The sequence below is a fragment of the Pristiophorus japonicus genome, chromosome 16 (genome assembly GCF_044704955.1).
Source record: "Pristiophorus japonicus isolate sPriJap1 chromosome 16, sPriJap1.hap1, whole genome shotgun sequence".
NCBI lineage: Eukaryota > Metazoa > Chordata > Chondrichthyes > Pristiophoridae > Pristiophorus > Pristiophorus japonicus.
In genome coordinates, this window is record NC_091992.1 from 14,310,212 (window position 1) to 14,329,475 (window position 19,264).

At 46.5% G+C, this 19,264-nt stretch overlaps 1 long non-coding RNA gene across 1 annotated transcript in view; it reads left to right on the plus strand.

Annotated features, from left to right (window-relative positions):
• Window positions 1-19,264, plus strand: part of LOC139226340 (uncharacterized) — a 105,766-nt gene that overhangs the window by 24,952 nt on the left and 61,550 nt on the right. The window contains exon 2 of the long non-coding RNA XR_011587240.1: window positions 15,750-15,825. This is a non-coding gene — a long non-coding RNA (uncharacterized lncRNA). The remainder of the gene's footprint in view (window positions 1-15,749; window positions 15,826-19,264) is intronic.

Here is a 19,264-nt window from a genome sequence, read left to right on the forward strand (position 1 = left end):
GCTTTTGACTTGCAGAAAAAAGAGGTGTACACACTGCGGCTTTTGAACTGTCATCGAGTCTTTTGTTCTGAATTATGTTGTGGTTTTTTTTGCCCTTCCCGAGAGACTTGAATGGGCCATGGCTCGTATTACAGGATACCAACAAGGCTGAAAAGGATAGGCATGAGGGCAAGATAAATCAAGTAAGGGAAGTCTGGGAAGGTGCTTCAGTAATGAGTAAAGAATGAGTTAGAGGTGGAGATAGTGCAATGTCTTTTAATTTTAGGGAAGGGGCAGTAGATTATGTAAAAGAAATAAATAATGCATTTATTTGAAGGGCGGGGGAGTGGGAATAGCTGAAATGTTGTTGCAGAGAGCCAGCATGGGCTTGATGGGCCGAATGGCCTCCTTCTGTGTTGAAACCATTCTGTGTGGCAAACTAGTCCCCCCCCCACCCCTCCCCTCAACGACTATCTGTCCTACCTGTGACAGAGTCTGTGGCTCTCGTATTAGACTGTTCGGCCACCAAAGAACTCACTTCAGGAGGAAAGCAAGTCTTCCTTGATCCCGAGGGACTGCCCATGATGATGATGATGATGAGGTGATTTAGCGCCTGTTACAACCTCACAACGTCCAAAATGCTTTACAGCCAATTAGCTGCTTTTGAAATGTAGTCACTGTTGTAATGTAGGAAATTCGACAGCTGATTTATGCACAGCAAGGTGAAACAAACATCCATCATCATCATAGGCAGTCCCTTGGAATTGAGGAAGACTTGCTTCCACTCTAAAAGTAAGTTCTCGGGTGACTGAACAGTACAATACGGGAATTACAGTCTCTGTCACAGATGAGACAGACCGTGGTTGAAGGAAAGGTTGCGTGGGAAGCCTGGTTTGCTGCACGCTCCTTCCGCTGTCTGCGCTTGATTTCTGCATGCTCTCGGCGACTAGACACAAGGTGCTCAGCGCCCTCCTGGATGCACTTCCTCCACTTTGGGCAGTCTTGGGCCAGGGATTCCCAGGTGCCGGCGGGGATGTTACATTTTATCAGGGAGGCTTTGAGGGTGTCCTTGAAATGTTTCCTCTGCCCACCTGGGGCTCACTTGCCGTGTGCGCTTGCTTAGGGAGTCTCGTGTAGGGCATGTGGACGATGTGGCCTGCCCAATGGGGTTGGTCGAGCATGGTCAGTGCTTCGATGCTGGCCTGAGCGAGAACACTGCGTTGGTGCGTCTATCCTCCCAGTGGATTTGCTAGATCTTGCGGAGGTAGTGCTGGTGGTACTTTTCCAGTGCTTTGAGATGTCTACTGTATATAGTCCATATTTCTGAGCCATATAGGAGGGCGGGTATCACTACTGCCCTGTAAACCATAAGCTTAGTGCCAGATTTGAGGTCCTGGTCTTCAAACACTTTCTTCCTCAGGCGGCCGAAGGCTGCGCTGGCGCGCTGGCACACTGGCGGCGATGTTGGACCTCGTCGTCGATGTCTGCCCTTGCTTATAGTAGGCATCCGAGGTATGGAAAATGGTCCACGTTGCCCAAAGTTGCGCCGTGCATTTTGATGACTGGGAGGCAGTCTTGGCGGGGTCAGGTTGGTAGAGGACCTTTATTTTATGGATGTTTAGTGTAAGGCCCGTGCTTTCATACGCCTCGGTAAAGGTGTTGATGATGGCTTGGAGTTCAGCCTCTGAGTGTGCGCAGACGCAAGCATCGTCCGCATACTGTAGTTCGATGACAGAGGATGGGACGACCTTGGATCTAGCCTGGAGGTGGTGAAGGTTGAACAGGTTCCCATTGGTTCTATAGTTTAGTTCCACTCCAGCGGGGAGCTTGTTGAGAGTGAGACAAACGGCAAAGAAATGTGACTGGATAATCTGTTCTTTTTAAGTGATGTTGATTAGGCAATAAATGTTGGCTCCGACACCTCCCCTGCTCTTCCTCAAATAGTGCAATGGGATCTTTTACGTCTACCCGAGAGAACAGACATCTTCAGTTTAACGTCTCATCTCTAGGTACTACACTGAAGTACTCTCCTGGATTGTAAGATTAAGTCTGAGGGGAGGGGCTTTAACCACAACCTCTGACTGCGAGTTAAGAGTTGGTGAGGAGATACAACGTTCTTTCTCACAAAGTGATGAGTGTGCGTTCAGGACTATACAATTGCGAGAGGAGGGTGGAGGAATCATCAAGTGTTAATTGCAGGGAAACTCGCTCGAGGGCAGCTTGTCTGGGAATTGTGCATCACTCATGGGAGGAGACAAAATTGTTTTTAAAGGAAAGAATACCATAAATCTTTCACCTGATTAGCCCTTTTCTCAACGTAAATTCCAGTGCTCACAAAGGCCCCAAGTTTCCACACGCGGCAAAACGGGCGCCCCTCCGAGCTGGGCGCCCGTTTTTCGCGCCGAAAACGGCACCTGAAAAAAAAAGCGCGCTATTCTCGAGCGCTTGCAGCTCGATGTCTGCTTGGCGCGGCGCACAGGGGGGCGGAGCCTACCACTCGCGCCGATTTTGTAAGTAGGAGGGGGCGGGTACAATTTAAATGAGTTTTTTTCGTGCCGGCAACCCTGCGCGTGCGCGTTGGAGCGTTCGCGCACGCGCAGTGTGAAGGAAACATTGGCACTCGGCCATTTTAAAAAGTGCTGCAGAAAAAGTGAAAATTTGTTTATTGAACCCTTGCAAAGGCTTATATTTTAATTTTCTTGATATTTCTGTGTGTGAGGGTGAGGGAGTGCATTCTGTAATTTAAGATAGACTGTGATAAACAGGACACATGCACTTGTTTGAGACTATTCAAATTCTTTGCAGCTGTTCAATTTTTAAAATTTTTTAATAAAACCACATTGCCCTTCCATGATCAGCACTGAGGCTTCTTGCAGCTTTCTCCCCCTGCCGTCCGTCGGGCCCGACAGCAAACGGCTGCCTCAAGTAATGAGGCTTCCTGCAGCCTTCTCCCTCCCTCCCCCCCCCCTGCCGTCGGTCAGTCCCGACGGCAAACCGCTGCCTGAAAGGCCTGCCTGAAGCACTTTCACACAGGTAGGAAACATGGTTTATTTAATCTTTTCTTTGCTTATAAATTTTTATTCAGGTTGGATTTATTTGTATAATATTTGTATAAGTATAACCAAGGATTTATTGTAGAATTTAATGACTTCCCTTTCCCCCCCCCCCCCCCCCCCCCGCCCGACCTCGTTCCCGACGCCTAATTTGTAACCTGCGCCTGATTTTTTAATGTGTAGACAAGGTTTTTTTCAAGCCTACAAAAATCTTCACTTGCTCCATTCTAAATTAGTTTGGAGTACGTTCTCACTGTGGAAACTTTCAAATCAGGCGTCAGTGGCTGGACACGCCCCCTTTTGAAAAAAAAATTCTGTTCAAAAGTGAAACTGTTCTACCTGACTAGAACTGCAGAAAACTTAAATGTGGAGAATTCCGATTTCTAAGATACTCCGTTCTCCACCACTTGCTCCTAAATATCAGGAGCAAATCATGTGGAAACTTAGGGCCAAAGGGTGGAGGGATAATTGCCTTTCATCTTAATCGCCCTTGTGGAAAACACTGGCAAAATTCTTAAACTTCGACTAATAGCAGACCGTAGTTATGGTGCTTGGTGTGGCCTGCTATGAAAAATATCTAAGTGGATACATGGTGAGCGTATTCTGTGGCCTTGGGCAGTTTTCAGTCCAGCTCCTGGGCTCGGGGAGGATTGGCGGTGGACATCTAATGAACACTCTTCCCCTTGTGTACCATCTACAAGATGTACTGCAACACCTCCCAAACCCGTGACCTCTACCACCTCGGAGGACAGGGGCAGCAGGCACATGGGAACATCACCAAGTTCCCCTCCAAGTCACACACCATCCCGACTTGGAAATATATCGGCCGTTCCTTCATCGTCGCTGGGTCGAAATCCTGGAACTCCCTCCCTAACACCACTGTGGGAACACCTTCACCACACGGACTGCAGCAGTTCAAGAAGGTGGCTCACCACCACCTTCTCAAGGGCAATTAGGGATGGGCAATAAATGCTGGCCTTACCAGTGATGCCCACATCCCAGGAACGAATTAAAAAAAAAAGTATTTGTGTACATGGCTCCTTTAAGGGGCTGCACGGCCCAGTCACAGTTTCTCACACACGCAAAATTTAACATTAGAAAAGCCAGTCCCGGGCTGTTGGGGAATGCAGACAGCCGTGCGGCCATGCAGCCTCAATGAAACATTGCTAATGAGTGCATGGTCTTCAGAGTTCACACACAAGGGACCTACCCTATGGTTGAGGGTGGGGGAAGACGTATCACATGGTAAGATATTTTTGAACATTTTTGCATAAAAAGGATTTGGAAAACAAGAGGTACTTTTAAATGTTTGTTTTTTAAAGCAAGCTGTATTGCCCCCAATTTAAAAAGGCAGTGAAACAATTGGTGGTTAACATGCTAACGTGGAGGTCCCGACCTGCATGAGAACACCAGCGGCAGGTCGGGGCCATAAAAGGAGTGGCATGGAGACCTCTGGAGCAGTGTGGAGGCATGCCACTTCAGGGTACAGCGCGAGCTGGTGCAGGAGGGCTACAGCAGCGAAGAGTGACGTCATCAAGGTCCAGGTCGGTGATTGGAGCGTGGGCAGGTACAGCAGGAGCGACGAGGTTAGGGTGAAGGAGCGGCAAGAGACTGTGGAGGGACATGATCGGGGCCCAGGAGAGGCGAGGGCCCAGGGGCAGCACGGGCCAGCCCACACTGTGATATGTGAGCGCACTAGGTCCATGCAGCAGAGCAGGTCTCCAGTCGTCCTGGGTAACCCTTGCCACTGGACCAAGACCTAGCTCTGTCAAGCTCGTGTGGTGGCTGGTGTGCAACGGTCACCACACGTTAAAAAAATCCACGCACAGGCATCTTCCACCCTTCAGGATGTAGTTCGGGTCCTTCATTGAAACATCTGTGAACTCATCCTTTTTTGGCGTGGAAGCAAGTCATCCTCATTTCGAGGGACTGCCTATGAATGATGAACATGCTAATGAGTGAAGCTTTGATCCTGTTTTCCCCCCCCCCACCCCCACCCCGTAGATTGTAAAAAATGTGCGATTCGTTATTGTCTCTGCAATTGATAAACATCTTGTACCCAATATTTATCCCTCAATCAACATAACAAAAAAACAGATTATCTGGTCATTATCACATTGCTGATTGTGGGAGCTTGCTGAGCGCAAATTGGCTGCTGCGTTTCCCACATTACGACAGTGGCTACACTCCAAAAGTACTTCATTGGCTGTAAAGTGCTTTGAGGTATCTGGTGATCGTGAAAGAAAGGTGCTATATAAATGCAAGTCTTCCTTTTTCCTTTATTTTGTCAGTAAGTCTTTGGTCCCTTCTAACCGTGAACAGAGGATAATGAAAAAGAGACAGAGTCACAGGCAGTCAGTCAGATTTTCTTTTTGTTAAAAGCTAAATACTGTGAGGACAGTCGGATCCAGCAAAGGCTGAATAGTCTGTCAGGTTTTAAACAGGATGTTGCAGCAGCCCAGGCTCAGAGGTTGTCATGCAACAAGAGGATGGTTAAGAGTTATTCTGTTTGCCAAGTAAGACAACCCACAAGCATAGCGTCTTCGTTATTTTGTATTCTTGTGCGAAGACGAGCTGTGCTATTTGAACTAAGTAGAATCCATTCATAAACTGTTGCTCTGAACGTTCAGCTTAACAATTTGTCCCTGGCCTCATCTCGCCATGAGTTTTCTCGGTCCATCTGTTGAAGAGATTAAAGGTGCGAATATCCAGTTCAGGATGAGCAGAAATTTTCTCCAGTTGAATATTGGGAAGATTGAAGCCATTGTTTTCGGTTCCTGCCACAAACTCCGTTACCTTGCCACCGATTCTTTCTCTCTCTCTCCCTCTCCCCAACTTCTGTCAGAGGCTGAACCAGACTGTTTGCGACCTTGGTGTCATTTGATCCTGAAATGAGCTTTCGACCACATATCCGCAGCATAACTAAGACCACCTATTTCCACCTCCGTCACATCGCCCATCTCCACCCTTACCTCAGCTCATCTGCTGCTGAAGCTCTCATCCATGCTTTTGTTACCTTTAGACTTGACTATTCCAACGCACTCCTGGCTGGCCTCTCACATTTTACCCTACCTCAACTAGAGATAATCCAAAACTTGGCTGCCCCTTTCCTAACTTGCACCAACTCCCGCTCACCCATCACCCCTGTGCTCGCTAACCTACATTGGCTCCCTGTTTAGCAACGCTGCGATTTCAAAACTATCATCCTTGTTTTCAAATTTCTTCATGGCCTCGCCCCTCCCTATCTCTAATCCTCTTCAGCCCCACAACCTCCCCCCCCCCCCCACCCCCGAGAGGTCTGCGCTCCTTTAATTCTGCCCTCTTGAGCATCCCTGATTATAATCGCTCAACCATTGGTGGCTGTGCCTTCTGTTGCCTAGGCCCTAAGCCCTGGAATTTCCTGCCTAAACCTCTCTGCCTCTCTCGCTCTACCGCTCTCCTCCTTTACGACGCTCCTTACAACCTACCTCGTTGACCAATTTCTGTCCTAATTTCACCTTATGTGGCTCAGTGTCAAATTCTTTGTTTCATAATACTCCTGTGAAGCGTCTTGGGACATTTCACTACGTTAAAGGCGCTATATAAATACAAGTTGTTGTTGCTGCTGTTAAACCCCTGGCTTATGCTATTGTATAGTTAGATACTGGCCAATATGGACACATCCTCAGCATAAGATGGTCAGACTACTTACAAGAGTGACCAGTACTAGACCCAAGGATATATCTAAGATGGGATCCTAAACTTGCAACAATCCTAAGAAGCTGAGGGTATTTGTTTTTGTGGACTGTAAATGTAAAAACTGAAACTGCAGATTGAAAACCAAACCTCCAGGCTTTTATTGTTATCGACCTGTTTTATTGTTTATCCTCATCTATTGCTCCCCCGTGGAAATTCAAGATTAATTTGGTCTGTTATTACTAATTTTTAATTGTAACTGGACGAAGGTACTTTCATTCAAAATTGATCCTGTGACTTGATTCTAATGCAATTTGCATTTATTGTGCAGTTATGAATAAGAAGTACAGATGTTAACTGTCATGTCGCATCCAACAGTGCCGCAATATGCCAAGCCAAAATGTAATAAACATTTTTTTCCCAAATGTTTAGTTTCCTATAATAGCACTCTGATGTAGCAGTTACACAGCAGTGAGTGGCCAACTTGTTTCAACAGTGGAGTGTTGCCTCCTGTCTGAGGGGTCAGAATTTGAGTTCCAGGTTCCTGTCAGCTGTGGCTCAGTGGGTAGCACACTCGCCTCCGAATCAGAAGGTTTGTGGGTTCAAGTCCCACTCCAGAGACTCGAGCACATAAATCTAGGCTGACACGCCCAGTGCAGTGCTACGGGAGTGCTGCATTGTTGGAGGTGCCGTCTTTCGGATGAGACGTTAAACCGAGGCCCCGTCTGCGCTCTCAGGTGGAGATACAAGATCCCATGGGACTATTTTGAAGAAGAGCAGGGGGGTTATCTTCGGAGTCTTGACCTATATTTATCCCTCAATCAACATCACAAAAACAGATTATGTGGTCATTATCACATTGCTCTTTGTGGAAGCTTGCTGTGCGCAATTAGCTGCCGCGCATCCGACATTACAACAGTGATTACACTGCAAAAGTACTTCATTGGCTGTAAAGCGCTTTGAGATGTCCGGTTGTCATGAAGGCGCTATATAAGTGCAGCTCGCTCGCTCTTTCTTTCTCTGTCATTCAGATATTGATTGCTCTCTGTGTGGATTAGCTAGCTTCTAGCTGGGTCGCTGGATGGAGAGCTTTGCTATATCTGCCTCACTAGAGTATTTGTTGCATCAGCTGAATGTTGAATAGTATTTGTAATGGCTGTGTGAAATCCCACCATCTGGAAAATCCTCTAGGATGAAGTGGGCAGTAATGGTGGAAATCTAATATGGAAGGAGGGGTCATCATAGGCAGTCCCTCAGAATCGAGGAAGACTTGCTTCCACTCTTGAGTTCTTGGGTGGTTGTACAGTCCAATACAAGAACCATAGTCTCTGTCACAGGTGGGACAAACTGTCGTCTTTCCGCTGCCTGCACTTGATTTCTACATGCTCTCGACGACGAGGCTCGGTGCTCAGCGCCCTCCCGGATGCACTTCCTCCACTTTGGGCGGTCTTTGGCCAGGGCCTCCCAGGTGTCAGTGGGGATGTTGCTCTTTATCAGGGAGGATTTGAAGGTGGTCCTTGTAACGTTTCCGCTGCCCTCCTTTGGCTTGTTTGCCGTGAAGGAGTTCCGAGTAGAGCGCTTACTTTGGGAGTCTCATGCCTGGCATGCGAACTATGTGGCCTCCCCGGCGGAGCTGATCAATTGTGGTCATTGCTTCGATGCTGGGGATGTTGGCCTGGACAAGGACGCTAACATTGGTGTGTCTGTCCTCCCAGGGGATTTGCAGGATCTTGCGGAGACATCGTTGGTGGTATTTCTACAGCGACTTGAGGTGTCTCCTGTATATGGTCCATGTCTCTGAGCCATACAGGAGGGCGGGTATTACTACAGCCCTGTTGACCATGAAAGCATGGGCCTTACACTAAACATCAGTAAGACAAAGGTCCTTCACCAGCCTGTCCTCGCTGCACAGCACTGCACCCCCCCCCCCCCCCCCCCCCAGTCATCAAGATCCATGGCGCGGCCCTGAACAATGTGGACCACTTCCCTTATCCCGGGAGCCTCATATCAACAAGAGCAGGCATTGACGACGAGATCCAACATCGCCTCCAGTGCAGCTTTCGGCCGCCTGAGGAAAAGTGTTTGAAGACCAGGCCCTCAAAACAGCCACCAAGTTCATGGTCTACAGGGCTGTAGTAATACCTGCCCCCCTGGAAGGAGAGGTAGGAAACAGCTGGAACTGTCGGTCTCTCCCATATTGGCTGGATTGGTCATGACAACACCCAGTGTGGAACTGAGCCACAAATTCCAGGTGGTTTCCAGGTACAATCCCTGTTATGTACATGGCCAAGTAACCTAACCTGAGTGTTACATTGAAGCCAGTCTTCAGAAGGTGCACAACAGCACCCCCTCGCGCTCTCCTGATTTTTCTCTCGCTCTCTTTGAAGATGTCCCTGCCCTTCCATTTAGTGTTTTGTCATGTTGGTGTGGGTAAGATTGACAACGCCCCGTTTGATGGACTGACGCACACGAACCCCCCCTCCCCCAACCCTTGCTCCCAACCCTGTGACATAGCCTACTGGTATTGTAAAGTGCTGCACCGCTATAGTGCTTCTAGGTTTTAGCGTTTTGAGAGATTCAACGTGATATTTTTAAAAGCCTTTTCCAGGCCATCACAAAAGCATTAATGGCTCATTAATTACCCTGAATCCCTCGAGAAACAAATCTTTGACGTTTGGAAATAAAATGATGTACTCTCCCTGATTTATGCAGAGTTGAAAAGCTTTATTTCCCCTGGACAATTTTGTAGGAAAATATATGTAGAAAGCTATTCAAATAATCTTTAAGCACTTCTATACTGGGTACATTAGTGTCGCGATTGTTACTGGACCAGTAATCCTGAGGTCTGGACTAATGATCCTGAGAACAGGAGTTCCAATTCCACAATGCTAGTTTGAGAAGTTGAGTTCAATTTTTTTTTATATATATATATATTTTTTTAAAGTTGGTACCAGTACAAGTGACCAAGAAGCTGACAGATTGTTGTAAAAAGTCCGACTGGTTCACTAATCACCAGTTGTCCTTGGTCTGGCCTATATGTGACTCTAGTCCCACATCAAAAAAAGACTTGTATTCAAGTACTTTTGGAATGTAGTTACTGTTGTAATGTAGGAAATGTGACAGACAATTTGCGCACAGCAAGCTCCCACAAACAATGTGATAATGATCAGATAATCAGTTTTTTGCTTATGTTGATTGAGGGATGAATATTGGCCAGGATACTATGGATAACTCCCCTGCTCTTATTCAAAATAGTGCCATGGGATTTTTTACATCCACCTGAGAGAGCAGGCTATGGCTCAGTACCACCCACGCCACTGAGTCAGAAGAATGTGGGTTCAAGTCCCACTCCAGAGACTTGAGCACAAAAATCTAGGCTGACACTCTGACGCAGTGCTGCACTGTCAGAGGTGCCGTCCTTTGGATGGGACATTAAACCGAGGCCCTGTCTGCTCTCTCAGGTGGATGTAAAAGATCCCATAACACTATTTCTCTTTTAGCTTTGCATGTACATTTCTGCCTGTAGTTTTTTACGTAGCTGAGTCTGGCCCGATCTGTGCTAGTTTCCTTTACCCCTTCATATAGTCAGTGTCTTATGTTCTCGCTCCATCTCAGAGGCTTCTCTGATGGTTGAGATCCCGGTTTCAATCTCTGAGGGTGGTGGTGAACCGCTGTGCTTTTTATATCATCACGGCCGTTGGCTGATTTCAGAGGGGTGGCAGTAGGATTGTCACAATTATCCTCCGTACCTTTGGCTTCGAGGGCAGAAAATTGCCCCAGCGTGAGTAGACACCTTCAGGAGAGGAGGAAGGCATTATTCCAATTAAATGGTACTTTGATGGTATTTACAGAATCAATGCCTAGCCAAACATTTTCTTTTTATAGTTGTTACAAATATTAGTAAAATCTCACATGCCCCGATCCATAGTTTATGATCGAGCACCTCGAATAATTACATTCAAACCTTGTATTATATCACAGCAAAGTATAAATAGAAGTTGATTTGTAAAAGGTGTTCGAAGCTTTCAATGCACAGTGATGTGATGCCCTGCCTGCACTTGCACATTAATGCCCAAAGCAAATGTTTGCGCAGGCTTATTATTTTATTGCTGTTTGAAGCTACAGTGCCCTGTGTTTTTGCCAGTTTGCCTTTATTAAACTGAACGCTGTAATAGATGCTGTAAACTTTATAGATAGCAACAGCGTGTGATATTCAGGGCAGCAACTTCTAACTTCTCCAGACATTACACACCAATTCTCACCATTCAGTAGATGTATTGAGAAGTCAGGCTGATTTGTACAGTGCAACAGTAAAAAGAATCCCTCTGGACTAGACGCTATGTTTTTCAAATTCCGTTGGTTAATTGGGTCCCAGTCTACAGGTACAGAAAGCCGAATCTACAACACCCTTGCACCTTATTGAATAAAATTATAGTGCTTCTCTCTACATATGAATTGTTACGGTCTATCACTGTGGCATTGATTTCTCATGGTTCCGCTCGTATCAGTTGCAATAGCATTGCGTTGCCTCCTACAGTGTTACTTCCTCAGCTTGCATATTTGCCTCTGGTCTACCATAGGGCTATATCCTTGGTCCCCCTCCTCTTCATCGTTGATATGCTAACCCCTGGGATATCCAGATGCACAGGGTTCGCAGCCATAATAGTATGACCACCCCCTCTCCCTTGTCTACATTTACAACTACCTGTCCACAATCAAAACCTGAGCCAAAATTTTCTCTAGCTTAATGACAGCAAAGCTGAAGCCCTGCTACAACTGTACAGGACGTTGGTGAGACCACAGCTGGAGTACTGCATACAGTTTAGGTCTCCTTATTTAAGGAGGGATATACTTGCATTGGAGGCAGTTCAGAGAAAGTTCACAAGGTTGATCCCTGATATGAAGAGGTTGTCATATGAAGAAAAGTTGAGCAGGTTGGGCCTATACTCACTGGAGTTTAGAAGACTGAGAGGTGATCTTATTGAAACGTATAAGATTCTGAGGGGGCTGGACAGGGTAAACACAGAGAGGATGTTTCCCCTCGTGGGGCAATCTAGAACTAGGGGGCATAGATTCAGAATAAGGGGGCGCCCATTTAAAACTGAGATGAGGAGGAATTTCTTTTCTGAGGCTGTGAATCTTTGGCATTCTCTACCCCAGAGAGCTGGGTCATTGAATATATTTAAGGTGCAGATAGACAGATTTTTGAACAATAAGGAAGTCGAGGGTTATGGGAAGAGGGCAGGGAAGTGGAGTTGAGGTCAAGATCAGATCAGCCATGATTTTATTGAATGGCGGAGCAGGCTCGAGGGGGTAAATGGCTTTCTCCTGCTCCTATGTCTTATGTTATGTTCTGAAGCCATCCTCTTCAGCTTCCATCAGTACCCGTGTGCCCCCTTGATTGAGTCCATCAATCTCTCCAGCTGCCACTGCACAAGGTGCAGAACTCCGTGTACTACTCAACCCTGAGCTCAGTCACTTCCTGCTCATCCACTTGATCATGATTGCTTTCTTCACCTCCACAATATTGCCCCTCTCCTCCCCTAATTCCACCCCACCACAACTGTAGTCCATGTCTTCTTCACCTCGAGGCTCGACCCCTCTAACGCTCTCCTAGCCAGCTTCCCCACCTGAACTCTTTCAGAATTCTGCTGCATTCTCAATCAGTCTCATCAGCCCATGACCTTATCCTCGCCAAGTACCACTGACTCTCTGTGCTCCAGTAAGTTACAATTCTTGTCCTCCCATTAAATCCTCCCTTTGAGTGATATCCTCCAGCCTTAAGTCTTCGCATAGAAGCATAGAAATTTACAGCGCAGAAGGAGGCCATTTCGGCCCATCATGTCCACGCCGGCCGACAAAGAGCCGCATGGCCCTTGGTCAGCAGCCCTGAAGGTTACATCTAAACCTATGAACAATGACGGAAAGGCAAAGAGCACCCAGCCCAACCAGTTCGCCTCACACAACTGCGACACCCCTTATACTGAAACATTCTACACTCCACTCCAACCGGAGAGGCAAAAACCAGATTAAAAACCCAGGCCAATTTAGGAAGAATAAAATCTAGGAAAATTCCTCTCTGACCAATCCAGGCACTCGAAACTACTCCAGGAGATCACCCTGGTCGTATTCGATTCCCTGCAGTACTTGCCATTATATCTGCGCCGTCCAACAAAAGGTCATCCAGTCTAATCCCAATTACCAGCTCTAGGTCCGTAACCCTGCAGGTTACGGCACTTTAAGTGCCCATCCAACCATCTCTTAATGTACCCTTCAGTCCTCTGACACTCCGATATCCTTTGCTCCCCAATCCACTTTTACGCTCCTGTTTTCTGGAACTACCTGCCTAGTTTTCTCTGCTTTGCCACCTCTCTCGCTGCTTTTGAAAACCTCTTCTGAACCCTTCTGCTCCATCATTCCTTTGGCTCCCCACTCTAGCGCTCCCCATTCCCCCACTTCCCTGCTCCTCATGCTCACTGATTTTTCTACTCCCCTCCCCCTTAACAGAAATTGCTTTGAGACATATTTTTGCAGCGAAGGATGCTACAGAAATACAAGTTGCATCCCATCAATTGAATTGAACAGGCACGGAGAACAAAAGCCAAATACTGCAGGTGCTCGAAAGATAGTGAGACAACTTTGGCTGTGATTTAATCTATTATATCTGTGGAATACTCCAGGGAGAGTATGGGATGTAGTACCGTTTCTTATTAAAATTGTAGGTGTACATGAATACAGACAGTTTCCTTTGAAGATGAAGGTAAGTGTGGAGATGCTTTCAGTGTCGAGTACTGTTTACCACATCAGTAACTGGGCTGAAATTGCACTGTACAGCAAGGAGCACAATGGTATGAAATCCCCATAATCTCCTATTTTAACATAGGCTTAAATGTTAAAATAAGAAAGAAAGACTTGCATTTCTATAGCGCCCTTTGCAACCACCGGACATCCCAAAGTACTTTACAAGCAATGAAGTGCTTTTGGAGTGTAGTTACTGTTGTAATGTGGAAAACGCGGCAGCCAATTTGCACACAGCAGACTCCCACAAACAGCAATGTGATAATGACCAGATAATCTCTTTTTTTTTTAGTTGATTGAGGGATAAATATTGGCCAGGACACCGGCGATAACTCCCCTGCTCATCTTCAAAATAGTGCCTTGGGATCTTTTACTTCAACCCGAGGGCAGGCGAGGTCTTGGTTTAGCATCTCATCCGAAAGATAGTACCTCCGACAGTGCGGCACTCCCTCAGCACTGCACTGGAGTGTCAGCCTAGATTTATGTGCTCAAGTCCCTGGAGTGGGACTTGAACTTTCTGACCCAGAGGCGAGTGTGCTACCCACGGAGCCACAGCTGAAAATAACAGACGCACATGAAATTTCACAGGAACCCATTGACACGTCTGTTACCAGTAACACACAGCGAGATTTCAACCCAATGTTTTTCATCAAAAAAAATTAAATTGCAGGAAAATATTTAACATTTTGTTATTTTCTCAAAAATGTGAATGAAAAAGCATTTTAAAAACATAACTGCGAAATAATTCAAAAGAGGGGTCACTTCCTAATTACCTGAGAGTGACTGGAGTTCTCCTCTTTCCTGGGTACCAATTGTCTCTTTGCAAGCTGTGCTGTTGATCATCAGAGAGCGAGGATTACAATTTTATATATATTTTTACAACGCTATCTGGACAGTATAGTGCAACGGGGCTGAAACGTTCATTGAATTGACTGATCATTTATATTTTATAGAAGTTGAAGGTTGGGTTAGGGCTACAATTGAGTTCCTTTTTATTATGTCCATAATGCACTTATGAATGACTCCACGAGGCGATGTGTTGTACTTAAACTGCAGTGGCCTTGGTCCTTTATTCGTAACTCCAGAGTGAGGCACAAGCATGGTGGGCAACCTTTTATACTAGGCCCTGCACACCTATCCAGGTGAACCTCAGGTCTCCCACTGCAGTGCCCTCTGGTGGACAGCCTCTGCCACAGGGGCAGGAAACCCCAGTCTCCACCAATTGCACCCTCTAGTGGTGCCAGCATAGTATATACACAGTGTAACCCTTATTGATAGTACATCAGGTAACAAGTCTCCATCTTATGCAACTAAAACAGTGACTACACAGAGAATATATCTATAGTCTGCATATATAACACTTTTAAGGTGGAGTTACACTACTATCGCATTGGGGCAGCAGTTCCCACTTTGTAGCCATCATCATAGGCAGTCCCTCGAAATCGAGGAAGACCTTGCTTCCACTCTAAAAATGAATTCTGAGGTGACTGAACAGTCCAATATGGGAATTACAGTCTCTATCACAGGTGGGACAGACAGTCGAAGGAAAGGGTGGATGGGACTGGTTTGCCGCACGCTCTTTCCGCTGCCTGCGCTTGATTTCTGCATGCTCTCGGCAACGAAACTCGAGGTGCTCAGCGCTCTCCCGGATGCACTTCCTCCACTTAGGGCAGTCTTGGGCCAGGGATTCCCAGGTGTCGGTGGGAATGTTGCACTTTATCAGGGAGGCTTTGAGGGTGTCCTTATAATGTTTCCTTTGCCCACCTTGGGCTCGTTTGCCGTAAAGGAGTTCCAAGCAGAGCGCTTGCTTTGGGAGTCTCGTGTCTGGCATGTGGACAATGTGGTCTGCCCAGTGGAGTTGATCAAGTGTGGTCAGTGTTTCAATGTTGGGGATGTTGGCCTGGTCGAGGACGCTAATGTTGGTGCGTCTGTCCTCCCAGGAGACTACAGTTTCTCTGGCCTCCTTTGATCTGGAGGGAGCTGATGCCAGTCGTGCAAACTGCTGCTGGGTACTGCCACATACTCTGCTAGCTTTCTGTGGTCAGCCCAAGTACAATGAAGTACTAGCTCCCATTGCATCAAATGGAGGCGAGACCTTTTCTCACTGTGTCCCTGATCCAAAAGGAAAAACACTGATAATTTCATGAGTTATTTATATAACACGAAGAACTTGTTCTTGGAAAATACTGTGCAGAGCAGTAATGTGTAAACTCATTTTTTTTTCTATGCTGTTTGCCATTACAGGTGAAACAAATCATGGAAGAAGCCGTCACCAGGAAGTTTGTGCATGAGGACAGCAGCCACATCATTGCCTTGTGTAGTAAGTAGCACCAAACACAACTTGCTTGTGGTCAGAAAACACAGGGTAAAAGTGGACAATTAATTGGGTTTAGATGCATTACCAAAGGGTGTATGGGTTCCCATCAGTAGGCATAAAACGTCACTTGTTATTTTGAAACAGTTCAATGCAAATGGTTACAATTTTTTTTCCTTTGAACCAAAAGTTTTATTGGGTACATAGTTAATTGTAGTGTTTAAAAGGGAGATTGACATTTACTTGAGAAGTTAGGGTTAAAGGACTACTTAAAAAGAAATGTCAGGCAATGGGGATTAAATAGAGCTGCCGTGGCAAACAATGGTGGAGCGGACATGTTGGGCCGCATGGCCTACTCTTGTATCCTTGTTCTTAACTTTCTAGAGTGGAGACACAGTAAGCCTATGGATAACATTCAGTCACTTTACTAATGGTGTGTGTTATGTTGCTGGCTGCCAACAGTACCGTAATTTCTTCATGTAGGAGCAGATTGAGTAACTCTGAACTGGGAGTCTTCATTTACTAGTTAAAGGGCTGGATTTGCAGCTTTGATGATTTAGGGGCGATAATGGCCGTGGGACAGTGAAGGTTGTGCCTGGGAACAGTTTGCGTCTCATCATCAAAATTGGGCAGCTGGGCCCTGAGTCTGGGGCGCAGTGCTAAGCACGGCGTTGTACACACCTCTCAGGGCATTAGCATGGGAAAATCTCAAGCTAAAGAGCCGGTCTGGGAGCGGTCAGGGAGATGCTTGGGGAGAAAAAAAGCCTGAAACAAAAACATTGCCCACGCCACCACAACATAAATCACACAAAAAATTAAAAGAAAAAACAATTACACTTCCCTTTAGGATGACATTACTTGCCTCTTTGCAGTCATTATAGGTTGGACCACCCATATTTACAGGCGCTCACAGCGGGGTGCGCTGCGGGGCATACGGGACTTAAAAGGTGCACCGATGTTGCAACCCGGGGCGTTGCACACCGGCGCAGCTCTTCAGGGCGATACTGCTCCGTGCTGCCACAAAACCGGCCCCGAAAACGCCCATGGGGTGCTGGAGGCTGACCGCCTGCCCAGAAAACTCATTGTCGCCCCTCCGGGGTGAAAAACCGCTCACACAGGACTGGACAATCCGCCCCAATGAACCTTATTGTTTATTGGCTGTTCACAGTGGCAGTACTTTATTACACCTTCAGCTCAGTTCACTGGAGTCAAAACCTGATAAAATCCAAACGGTTCATACAACTAACATTATAGCACATGGTCTAAAAGTCCCATTTCATGCACAACTGTGCAGTGCACTTAAAGGGTCAGATCCCATCAGATCTGCGATTGAGATTCTTCTTTTGCTCAGAAATGCCTGTTTTTCTCCACAATTGCGGAGTTCCTGGTGAAGTGGGACTGTGCAGTTTCTGAGAATATAATTATGTATTTATGCTTGTGTCACCAGATACCTGAGGTCATCGGGCTGTACGCGAGGTCACTGGTATATAGCGCGGGTACCATGTCACGCGGGTTACTTTGGGCGCGAATAAAGTTGGATCAGGTTTACACCTGAGACAGTTTTACAGTAACAAGTCTTGAATCATTGCATTCATTACAATAATCTTGGGTTGTTAATTTGTGAACAAAAACGTATTCGCAGATTACATTCTTCTCCCAAGGTACCATAGACTGCAGCCACCATTGTGTTGCGTGCTCCCCATCACCAGCCTGACCCCTTTCTCAATAGAAAGGGACATCATTCCATCAACGTTCAGCTTGTTTGCAACCACAAACAGCGCATCATGAAAATATGTTCCTGGTTTCCTGTCCGCATTCATGCTGCATTCATCGTAGGCCAGTCCTCTGGGTTTGTCTTTGTTCTTCCAACTGGGCCATTAGGTTTTGGGCTGGCTACTGCCCGTCCGCACTTCCACCACCCACTCATCGCCTCATCAGTCTTGCCCTCACTTCATTACAAATGTAAACCAAATGTCAACACCAAATCCGGAGCAAAAACCAAATTTATCCAACAACCTGGTTCCATCTGTTTCAACCAGTTAGTAGCAGTAATTAAGAATCGCCCTTGGCACCTGGCTTTAATGCCCATTTACCTATCCTGGTGCTCCGACAAAGTGTTTCCCCATTGGCTGAGCTTCCATTGAGGGTACTTCAGATGCCCGTGGTGGGTGGCCTCGAGCAGCTCTGGGCAGTGAGGGCCCGGCTGCAGACTGCAGCGTCTCTGGGTGGATCAGGGCAGTCTGGCTTGGCGATAACCAGGTGGAGCGGGTGGCGGTTTTGACTTAATTATCATGATGACCAGAAATATTGAAACCTAGTACAAAACAGACCTGGTTGCTTACTAAATATTTTTTTCAAAGGTTGTGGAGTGGGGAGTTGGGGGGGGGCAATTTCTAATTTATCAAATGATTCTTGAAAAATGTTCAAACTTACCCCACATAAGCTTTCTTTTCATAATAGAAAAGACAGATGTATCTGGTACTGTGCTCAACAAGTGTCTGCTTATCTGTTGAAGCACAAGTTGTCTTCCTTTTAATAATTCACACTGTACTCAGCACACCTTAAGCAGTTGCCAGAAGCTCCCCAGGGCTGTAACCAGCCACAATCACTAATGCGATGTTATTGTTGAGCTGTCTCCGGTGTGCTCAGAACTAATTAGATGGAAACTGCTGAACCGAGGCCAACTGTCCCTATGCAGATCAAAATGTGTTTAAGATGATGAAAGGAGTTGATAGGGTGGACAGAGAGAAATTATTTCCTCTGGTAGGAGAGTCCAGGAAAATGGGGCATAACCACCTGGAATACAGAGGGGGTGGGAGCTGTGTGTTGCAGCTGTACAGACCCCATTTGGAGTAACTGCAGTCAGCTCTGGGCACAGCACCTCAGGAAGGATATATTGGCCTTGGAGTGGGCGCAGCGCAGATTCACAAGAATGGTACTGGGGCTTAAAGGATTAAATTACAAGAACAGGTTGCATAGACTATTCGTGACAGAGAGTGATAGATTTTTGGTTATTAAGGGAATCAAAGGATATGGGGATAGTGCAGCGGGACCTGGGGGTACTTGTGCATGAAACACAAATGGATAGTATGCAGGTACAGCAAGTGATCAGGAAGGCCAATGGAATCTTGGCCTTTATTGCAAAGGGGATAGAGCATAAAAGCAGGGAAGTCTTGCTACAGCTATACAAGGTATTGGTGAGGCCACACCTGGACTACTGCGTGCAGTTTTGATTTCCATATTTATGAAAGGATATACTTGCTTTGGAGGCAGTTCAGAGAAGGTTCACAAGGTTGATTCCGGAGATGAGGGGGTTGACTTATGAGGAAAGGTTGAGTAGGTTGGGCCTCTACACATTGGAATTCAGAAGAATGAGAGGTGATCTTCTCGAAACGTATAAGATTATGAGGGGGCTTGACAAGGTGGATGCAGAGAGGATGTTGAT